This window comes from Colossoma macropomum, unplaced genomic scaffold (genome assembly GCF_904425465.1).
Source record: "Colossoma macropomum unplaced genomic scaffold, Colossoma_macropomum, whole genome shotgun sequence".
NCBI classification, from domain to species: Eukaryota; Metazoa; Chordata; class Actinopteri; order Characiformes; family Serrasalmidae; genus Colossoma; species Colossoma macropomum.
In genome coordinates this window covers 11179024-11190598 of record NW_023494791.1, presented here as the reverse complement: position 1 = coordinate 11190598, position 11575 = coordinate 11179024, and positions in this window count along the sequence as shown.

The following is an 11575-nucleotide window of genomic DNA, read 5'->3' as shown; positions in this document are numbered from 1 at the left end:
TTTTATTGCTGTTTTACCCTAAAAATGGTGTTCACAGTAGCTTAGTCTCTCAATGTTCATTCAAACACTCTGGAAAGGAGGTTAAAAATAATTAATTCGAGCGAACGTTTTACAGTTCGTACGCAGGTTTTCTTTTATTCGTAGTCACGATTTCTTAAATCGTTCCCTCCTTTTCTTTTAAACGTGATCACGTTTTCTCTACTTCGTGGGTACGTTTTTGTTTATTCGTGACCACGATTTTCTAATTCGTTCTCTCGTTTTCTTTTAATCGTTGTCATGTTTCATTTTTAACGGAACGCATGTTGTTTATTTTTTTTATTCGTGCGCAAAATCAGTGTAGTAGATACAGGTCGTGTCATTTGTCCCGTGCAGGAGTAACTAACTGCTCCCTGAGACCGTCTGACGGGTTTTGATGAGTTAGATTGATGAGATAATGGACAGAGAAGCTCATCAAGTCTGACTTTGATTTGGGGGGTTATGAGGAAACTGCAGCTCCTCTTCACAACAAACGACCCTCAGATTCATCAGTGCAGCTGCAGTTTGGTGGTGAAATGAAGGAAGACAATAAACTACAACCACAATCTTCACTAAACTGCACTGTCTAATGATCATATTTAACAGAGATCACAGACGCAGAGCGGCCGCTTAGCGCTGTTTCTGCCCCGCGACGCGCTGCGGTGTTAGAGATCATCACACAATTACAGGAGGAAATGATCAGCGTCAACTTTCAACAAACTCAGATTAAAACACGCAGAAACGTTCATGGGCGATGAGGTCAAATGGCGAGAGAGTTTAACAGATCTATGGATTAGATGTAGATATATTAATGTGAGGATGTTGAAACGCTGATCATTTCGTCCTGTAATTGTGTGATGGTCTCTAACACCGCAGCTTGACCGGGAGCAGAAACACCGTGGGCCGTTCGCTGTGAAGAAGAGCTGCAGTTTTCCCATAACCCCCCAAATCAAAGTCAGACCTGATGAGCATCTCTGTTCATTATCTCATCAGTCTAACACGTCAAAACCCGTCAGACGGTCTCAGGGAGCTGTTATCAAAACACAAACAACGAGCATTCAGTTAAAAATAAAACATGACCACAGTTAAAAGAAAACGAGAGAACGAATTAGAAAATCGTGATCACGAATAAAAAAAGTACCCACGAAGTAAAGAAAACGTGCGCAGGATTAAAAGAAAAGGAGGGAACGATTTAAGAAATCGTGACCACGAATAAGAGAAAACGTGCGTAGGAACTGCAAAACGTTCGCTCGAATTAATGATTTTTTTTTTACCTCCGTCTCCTCCGGGGCTCCGTAGGAAAAGGTTTAAATGGGACTTGGAGTTTTAATTAAACGGCGAGTTAGAGAGAAACGTTTTTAAATGTTTTTTAAAGTGAGCACTGAGCTTGACTGTCTAATAAAAGGTGGTATTGAGCTCCACAGTTTAGAAGCTTAGTAACTGAAAGAGTCTGTCCATGTCCGTGTTTGCAGAAGGTCAGTATCTGCAGATCTAAGATCACGTGCTGCGACATAAACAGACACACACCCTGTAATGTAAGTGGGTTCTAGGTCATTTAGAGTCTTAAAACTAACAGCAGAACTTTAAAATCTATCCTGAAAGACACAGTCAGCCGGTTCAGTTCTTTTAAAATGGGAGTGATAAAAGCTCTTTTTGTTTTTGTTTGAATCTGTGCTGCTGCATTTTGTACGAGTTGTAGAGGATGGATTGTTTTATATGAAGTCCAGCAAAAAGATCATTAATCTTCTCTGCTGTAACAAATGCATGAACAGGTTTCTCTGCATCGCTCTGAGATAGAAAAGGCTGAACTTTAGTGATTTTTCTCAAATAATAAAAAGCTACTTTAGTGACTGTTTACATGCAGATAAAACAGAGCTCAGAGTCTAAAATCACACCAGGTTTCATACTTCAGGTTTGGTATATGAAGCTAAAGAACCAAGTTTCCCATGAAGCAGCTTTCACTGAGTTTTAGTACCAACAATCAGTATTTCAGTTTTAATTTATTTAAATTAGTTGTAGAAATTTTGCGACATCCATTGAGAAATATCTGACACCCAGCTGGTTAGTCTGTCTACAGAGTCTTAATCATCAGAAGGAGTATAAATGTATAATTGTGTGTCATCAGCGTAGCTATGAAAATTGGTATTTTGTTTCCTAATGACATCATCTAGAGCTAACATGTACAAAGAGAAAAGCAAAGGCCCTAAAACTGAACCTTGTGGGACTCCACAAGAATTTATTATTTATTTTTTTTTTTGATGAATGATTTCTCAGTGAAACCATGAACTTCCTATTACTTCAATATGATTTAAACCATTCTAAAACTGTGCCTGACAGGCCTATCCTGTATTCAAGACAGTGGATTAGAATCTTGTGATCAATGGTATCAAAAGTAGCTTTAAGTTCTAATTAAACCAGAATAGAAGGATTTTGTGCATCAGCGCTGAACCTGAGGACACTGACAACACCAACCAGTGCTGTCTCAGTACTTTGGTTAGAACAGAAACCTGACTGAAACTTCTCATGTAAGTTGTTTGATATTAGATACGCATTTAATTATTTGATAAGAACTTTTTCTAAGACTTTACTTAAAAAGGCAGGTTTAAAATTGGACTAAAATTATCTAGTACAAAAGGATCCATGCTCCTATTTTTAGCAGTTTGACAGGGAACAATTTACAATAGTTAAACATCACTTTGAACACAATCAAAAACCATCTTAAGGAGAGACGCAGGAACAGGATCAAGATCACATGATGAACCTAATTTGTTTATTACAGCTGTGAGCTCCTGATAACTGATAGTAGAGGAAGACGTCATCACTGACGTAGGTGGCTTATCAGGAAGGTTATAGGAGCTTGTTTTAGTCACCTGAGCTACAGTCTGTCTTATCGAGGCTATTTTCCTTTGAAAATATTATTTAATGCTATTATTATAATGATTTAATTATTTGAATATTATTATTTTATTATTTATGTTACAAATGGTAGCTGCTACTAAACTAGCTGGCTAGCCCATGTTTTGATTACTTTTGGGAGGGTTTACAGTGCAGTCTGATGATGTGTTGACCAGGTGCATTATGGGACACAGAGTTTTCCACTTTCTTACACTCTGTAGGCCAGTAAGAAACATTTCTTTCATTTTTTAAATGTATTTAATTTTGTAGTCTTCACTGATTTCTGTAAAAGCATGTGACGTGCACTGTACATGATTGGCTCGCACTAAAGAAAGTGAAAGAAAAAGGTAAAGAGAAAGATAAAGGAAAACAACCTACCTTAATGTAGGGCTATAAACGATAATTCAGAATGTCAAATGTAGGGAAAGATGAGTTTTTCATAATGACTGCGTCTAATAATTCTGTATTGGGGACCATGTTCTGATGTTTCAACACGGCAAGCTTTTGTTTGTTTGATTGCTTGTTTTGCGAGACCATCATCACAAATTTAAGAGCCTGCTGAAGTACGAGTGAGATTTTAGTACGTAATGTTCAGAGCAGGAGTGTCCAATATACAAAAAAGGAGGTAGGTAGGTTTCAAACTGAGTTTTTAAAAATGTATTTTATAGCACTCCACTGATCATTACAACAGTGTTTAAGGAGAAATTATTATTATTATTATTATTATTATTATTATTATTATTATTGTTGTTGTTGTTGTTATTATTATTGCTATTATTATTATTATTATTATTATTATTATTGTTGTTGTTGTTGTTGTTGTTGTTATTGTTATTATTCATAAGCCACATTTGGCCACACTTTGGGCAGTATTTTTTAGAAAATGCTGAATGGTACATCAGTGAAAAACACTGATCTCTTACTGCAGTGTTAGTCAGAGTGATTATCTTCCCAGATTAAAAGGAAATAAACAAATCTTCAGTTTTAAGCACAGATCCTTCTTGTGCGTGAACTTGACTTAGACAGCAGCAGCACAGCTGGCCAACACTGACCATTACAAATATCTTGTACAAATGTAAGTTGTATTAATTACTGATACACTGATAGTCAGTGTCAGAGAGATACAGTTGAACTCATGAGTTTACATGCACTTAGACTGAAGTCATTAAAACTCATATATTTAACCCCTCCACAGATTCCATGTCTATAAACTACAGTTTTAGCAACTTGTTTATGACACAAGCATTTTTTCCAACAAATATTTACTAAATACTAAAAAGGCTAAAGAACATCATTTGAGTTAACTGGAGGTGAAACTGTGGCAGGATTTTAAGGCCCACCTTCAAGGCTTACTTGCCTTTTGGCTTTGTATCATCAGCCAAGACATCAGAAAAATAACCGTGGACCTCCACACGTCCGACACATCCTTGAGAGCAATTTCCAAACACCTGACAGCAATAAAAGACGCAAACACTTTATACTCAGTTTTATTGTTTAAACATATATTCTACAAAACTGTAATATGTACAGTCACACTGATTACTATCTATTTTTTATACCTGTTAACAGCTATGACCAGTGAAGTTTATTGGTTAAGCACCAAAAAGAACACAGATAACCTCCGCACCTCCAAGGCAGTGTGTGGGATACAATATTGGATTACTGACTAATTAAGGGCCTGAAAAATGTCGTCAGATAAAGGCAGATGATTCACAAGACATTCATTGCTGTCACACATATACACACACACAGGCTCAGCGTCTAACGAGGTGGTCTCGTATCTTGAAGATGATGACCCCCAGCCGTATGAGTGCAGGCAGGAAGGTGTAGAGCAGGAGAAAGTCCTGAGTGTAGCGTGAAGGTGCTCCTGGGTAACGCTGCTCTATAATAGAGTCACCATTCTTTATAAAACACAATCCTGGGTTACTGGCAGCTACACCTGAGTCAGAGCATAAGAGTGTTAAGAAACAGCTTGAGAAGTTTGCTTTTTCTACTTGGAGAGGAATCACACCAACTTTTACATAGTTCTGCTTAATTAAATGGTTAAAATGATAAAAAAAAAGTCAGTTGAGAGTAGTTTGATATGAAATGTTTCATTTTCAGAATTGTTCACAGTGGTGGTGATGGGAACCAGACAGCTGAAGAGTTTAATGGCTCTGAAAGTTATTACATTAAATGGTTGTGAAAACATTGCCTGATGCCTTAAACGTTGTTTTATTGTAGGTTTGGGATGAAGCTTTTGGAGTGAAACATTTTAAAAATATCAGAGCGATACATGCAGAGCAACGTAAGGCAAATTGACCTCAACGGAAACATCATTTTTACAGTTACCACTATTTTACTTTCCCCTGACCAGCAGTACATATAAAATCTCAAAAGACGTGTAGATTCACTGCTTAGTTTGGATTGTAAATAAAATGGCTATATTTGCATTGTAGACATTACAATTGTTCATATCATCACCACTGTAAAGGAATCCAGGTCACAATGTAAAAAAAATGACTTCATATGGTAACAAACAGTTTACCTGGTTTAATAATTACTGTGAATGAAACTGTGAAACAGTATAAAGCAATATTTTAGTTTCAATTAATAAAAGCATTTTTACATCAGTTTAAACTTTACATTAATGAGCTTCTGCCCTCTTTTGCTTTTTACAGCACAATAAGTCTCTCCACAACACATCATTTCACATTTTATGTGGTTTACATTTGAAGATTTAAATCATGCAGCAATTTTGAAAAACTGGTGGAATTCCTCTTTAAGTGTGGAATGTATTTAATCCAGGAGGAAAGAGGGACGTTTCTTACTGCAGGTGAAGTTCCTACCATAGAACTCAGTGACAATGAGGAGCTCACAGCCAGACTTCTGGAAGGTGAGGTAACTCAGCCACTGAATCAGTTAAGAAATACATCAGAGTAAAGACAGAGAGCTTTATTTTTAATGTAAAACCAAGCATTTTATGAACAAAACTAAATGTAATTAAAGGTTCTCACTCACCTTTTAAAGCACCTGAGTAATATTGTTGTTTTACCTTAAAATGATATGTGACCGTAGCTTAGTCTCTCAGTATTCGTTCAAATAGTCTGGAAAAGGTTTAAATGGGACTTTAATTTTTTTTTAAACAAAGAATTAAAGAGAAACGTTTTTAAATGTTTTTTAAAGTGAGCACTGAGCTTGACTGTCTAATAAAAGGTGGTTTTGAGCTCCACAGTTTAGTGACTGTTTACATGCAGATAAAACAGAGCTCAGAGTCTAAAATCACACCAGGTTTCATACTTCAGGTTTGGTATATGAAGCTAAAGAACCAAGTTTCCCATGAAGCAGCTTTCACTGAGTTTTAGTACCAACAATCAGTATTTCAGTTTTAATTTATTTAAATTAGTTGTAGAAATTTTGCGACATCCATTGAGAAATATCTGACACCCAGCTGGTTAGTCTGTCTACAGAGTCTTAATCATCAGAAGGAGTATAAATGTATAATTGTGTGTCATCAGCGTAGCTATGAAAATTGGTATTTTGTTTCCTAATGACATCATCTAGAGCTAACATGTACAAAGAGAAAAGCAAAGGCCCTAAAACTGAACCTTGTGGGACTCCACAAGAATTTATTTATGATGAATGATTTCTCAGTGAAACCATGAACTTCCTATTACTTCAATATGATTTAAACCATTCTAAAACTGTGCCTGACAGGCCTATCCTGTATTCAAGACAGTGGATTAGAATCTTGTGATCAACGGTATCAAAAGTAGCTTTAAGTTCTAATTAAACCAGAATAGAAGGATTTTGTGCATCAGCGCTGAACCTGAGGACACTGACAACACCAACCAGTGCTGTCTCAGTACTTTGGTTAGAACAGAAACCTGACTGAAACTTCTCATGTAAGTTGTTTGATATTAGATACGCATTTAATTATTTGATAAGAACTTTTTCTAAGACTTTACTTAAAAAGGCAGGTTTAAAATTGGACTAAAATTATCTAGTACAAAAGGATCCATGCTCCTATTTTTAGCAGTTTGACAGGGAACAATTTACAATAGTTAAACATCACTTTGAACACAATCAAAAACCATCTTAAGGAGAGACGCAGGAACAGGATCAAGATCACATGATGAGCCTAATGTGTTTATTACAGCTGTGAGCTCCTGATAACTGATAGTAGAGAAAGACGTCATCACTGACGTAGGTGGCTTATCAGGAAGGTTATAGGAGCTTGTTTTAGTCAGCTGAGCTACACTCTGTCTTATCAAGGCTATTTTATTTTGAAAATATTATTTAATGCTATTATTATAATTATTTAATTATTTGAATATTATTATTTTATTATTTATGTTACAAATGGTAGCTGCTACTAAACTAGCTGGCTAGCCCATGTTTTGATTACTTTTGGGAGGGTTTACAGTGCAGTCTGATGATGTGTTGACCAGGTGCATTATGGGACACAGAATTTTCCACTTTCTTACACTCTGTAGGCCAGTAAGAAACATTTCTTTCATTTTTTAAATGTATTTAATTTTGTAGTCTTCACTGATTTCTGTAAAAGCATGTGACGTGCACTGTACATGATTGGCTCGCACTAAAGAAAGTGAAAGAAAAAGGTAAAGAGAAAGATAAAGGAAAACAACCTACCTTAATGTAGGGCTATAAACGATAATTCAGAATGTCAAATGTAGGGAAAGATGAGTTTTTCATAATGACTGCGTCTAATAATTCTGTATTGGGGACCATGTTCTGATGTTTCAACACGGCAAGCTTTTGTTTGTTTGATTGCTTGTTTTGTGAGACCATCATCACAAATTTAGGAGCCTGCTGAAGTACGAGTGAGATTTTAGTACGTAATGTTCAGAGCAGGAGTGTCCAATATACAAAAAAGGAGGTAGGTAGGTTTCAAACTGAGTTTTTAAAAATGTATTTTATAGCACTCCACTGATCATTACAACAGTGTTTAAGGAGAAATTATTATTATTATTATTATTATTATTATTGTTATTGTTGTTGTTGTTGTTATTATTATTGCTATTATTATTATTATTGTTGTTGTTGTTGTTGTTGTTGTTGTTGTTGTTGTTATTGTTATTATTCATAAGCCACATTTGGCCACACTTTGGGCAGTATTTTTTAGAAAATGCTGAATGGTACATCAGTGAAACACACTGATCTCTTACTGCAGTGTTAGTCAGAGTGATTATCTTCCCAGATTAAAAGGAAATAAACAAATCTTCAGTTTTAAGCACAGATCCTTCTTGTGCGTGAACTTGACTTAGACAGCAGCAGCACAGCTGGCCAACACTGACCATTACAAATATCTTGTACAAATGTAAGTTGTATTAATTACTGATACACTGATAGTCAGTGTCAGAGAGATACAGTTGAACTCATGAGTTTACATGCACTTAGACTGAAGTCATTAAAACTCATATATTTAACCCCTCCACAGATTCCATGTCTATAAACTACAGTTTTAGCAACTTGTTTATGACACAAGCATTTTTTCCAACAAATATTTACTAAATACTAAAAAGGCTAAAGAACATCATTTGAGTTAACTGGAGGTGAAACTGTGGCAGGATTTTAAGGCCCACCTTCAAGGCCCACTTGCCTTTTGGCTTTGTATCATCAGCGAAGACATCAGAAAAATAACCGTGGACCTCCACACGTCCAACACATCCTTGAAAGCAATTTCCAAACACCTGACAGCAATAAAAGACGCAAACACTTTATACTCAGTTTTATTGTTTAAACATATATTCTACAAAACTGTAATATGTACAGTCACACTGATTACTATCTATTTTTTATACCTGTTAACAGCTATGACCAGCCAAGTTTATTGTACAAGCACCAAAAAGAACACAGATAACCTCCGCACCTCCAAGGCAGTGTGTGGGATATAATATTGGATTACTGACTAATTAAGGGCCTGAAAAATGTCATCAGATAAAGGCAGATGATTCACAAGACATTCATTGCTGTCACACATACACACACACAGGCTCAGCGTCTAACGAGGTGGTCTCGTATCTTGAAGATGATGACCCCCAGCCGTATGAGTGCAGGCAGGAAGGTGTAGAGCAGGAGAAAGTCCTGAGTGTAGCGTGAAGGTGCTCCTGGGTAACCCTGCTCTATAATAGAGTCACCATTCTTTATAAAACACAATCCTGGGTTACTGGCAGCTGCACCTGAGTCAGAGCATAAGAGTGTTAAGGAAACAGCTTGAGAAGTTTGCTTTTTCTACTTGGAGAGGAATCACACCAACTTTTACATAGTTCTGCTTAATTAAATGGTTAAAATGATAAAAAAAAGTCAGTTGAGAGTAGTTTGATATGAAATGTTTCATTTTCAGAATTGTTCACAGTGGTGGTGATAGGAACCAGACAGCTGAAGAGTTTAATGGCTCTGAAAGTTATTACATTAAATGGTTGTGAAAACATTGCCTGATGCCTTAAACGTTGTTTTATTGTAGGTTTGGGATGAAGCTTTTGGAGTGAAACATTTTAAAAATATCAGAGCGATACATGCAGAGCAACGTAAGGCAAATTGACCTCAACGGAAACATCATTTTTACAGTTACCACTATTTTACTTTCCCCTGACCAGCAGTACATATAAAATCTCAAAAGACGTGTAGATTCACTGCTTAGTTTGGATTGTAAATAAAATGGCTATATTTGCATTGTAGACATTACAATTGTTCATATCATCACCACTGTAAAGGAATCCAGGTCACAATGTAAAAAAAATGACTTCATATGGTAACAAACAGTTTACCTGGTTTAATAATTACTGTGAATGAAACTGTGAAACAGTATAAAGCAATATTTTAGTTTCAATTAATAAAAGCATTTTTACATCCTTTTAAACTTTACATTAATGAGCTTCTGCCCTCTTTTGCTTTTTACAGCACAATAAGTCTCTCCACAACACATCATTTCACATTTTATGTGGTTTACATTTGAAGATTTAAATCATGCAGCAATTTTGAAAAACTGGTGGAATTCCTCTTTAAGTGTGGAATGTATTTAATCCAGGAGGAAAGAGGGACGTTTCTTACTGCAGGTGAAGTTCCTACCATAGAACTCAGTGACAATGAGGAGCTCACAGCCAGACTTCTGGAAGGTGAGGTAACTCAGCCACTGAATCAGTTAAGAAATACATCAGAGTAAAGACAGAGAGCTTTATTTTTAATGTAAAACCAAGCATTTTATGAACAAAACTAAATGTAATTAAAGGTTCTCACTCACCTTTTAAAGCACCTGAGTAATATTGTTGTTTTACCTTAAAATGATATGTGACCGTAGCTTAGTCTCTCAGTATTCGTTCAAATAGTCTGGAAAAGGTTTAAATGGGACTTTAATTTTTTTTTAAACAAAGAATTAAAGAGAAACGTTTTTAAATGTTTTTAAAAGTGAGCACTGAGCTTGACTGTCTAATAAAAGGTGGTTTTGAGCTCCACAGTTTAGTAACTGAAAGAGTCTGTCCATGTCCGTGTTTGCAGAAGGTCAGTATCTGCAGATTTAATATCATGTGCTGCAACATTAACAGACAGACAGTCTGTAATGTAAGTGGGTTCTAGGTCATTTAGTCATAATAGCAGAACTTTAAAATCTATCCTGAAAGACACAGTCAGCCGGTTCAGTTCTTTTAAAATGGGAGTGATAAAAGCTCTTTTTGTTTTTGTTTGAATCTGTGCTGCTGCATTTTGTACGAGTTGTAGAGGATGGATTGTTTTATATGAAGTCCAGCAAAAAGATCATTAATCTTCTCTGCTGTAACAAATGCATGAACAGGTTTCTCTGCATCGCTCTGAGATAGAAAAGGCTGAACTTTAGTGATTTTTCTCAAATAATAAAAAGCTACTTTTGTGACTGTGTTTACAACTGGGATAAACCAGAGCTCAGAGTCTAAAATCACACCAGGTTTCATACTTCAGGTTTGGTATATGAAGCTAAAGAACCAAGTTTCCCATGAAGCAGCTTTCACTGAGTTTTAGTACCAACAATCAGTATTTCAGTTTTTTTTATTTAGTTGTAGAAATTTTGCGACATCCATTGAGAAATATCTGACACACAGCTGGTTAGTCTGTCTACGGAGTCTTGATTATCAGAAGGAATGGAAATGTATAATTGCATGTCATCGGCGTAGCTATGAAAATGTATAATTTGTTTCCTAATGACATCATCTAGAGCTAACATGTACAAAGAGAAAAGCAAAGGCCCTAAAACTGAACCTTGTGGGACTCCACAGGAAATGTTTTTTTGATGAATGATTTCTCAATGAAACCATGAACTGTCTATTAACTAAAAAATATGATTTAAATCATTCTAAAACTGTGCCTGACAGGCCTATCCTGTATTCAAGACAGTGGATTAGAATTTGTGATCAACGGTATCAAAAGTAGCTTTAAGTTCTAATTAAACCAGAATAGAAGGATTTTGTGCATCAGCGCTGAGCCTGAGGACACTGACAACACCAACCAGTGCTGTCTCAGTACTTTGGTTAGAACAGAAACCTGACTGAAACTTCTCATATAAGTTGTTTGATATTAGATATGCATTTAATTATTTGATAAGAACTTTTTCTAAGACTTTACTTAAAAAGGCAGGTTTAAAATTGGACTAAAATTATCTAGTACAAAAGGATCCATGCTCCTATTTTTAGCAGTT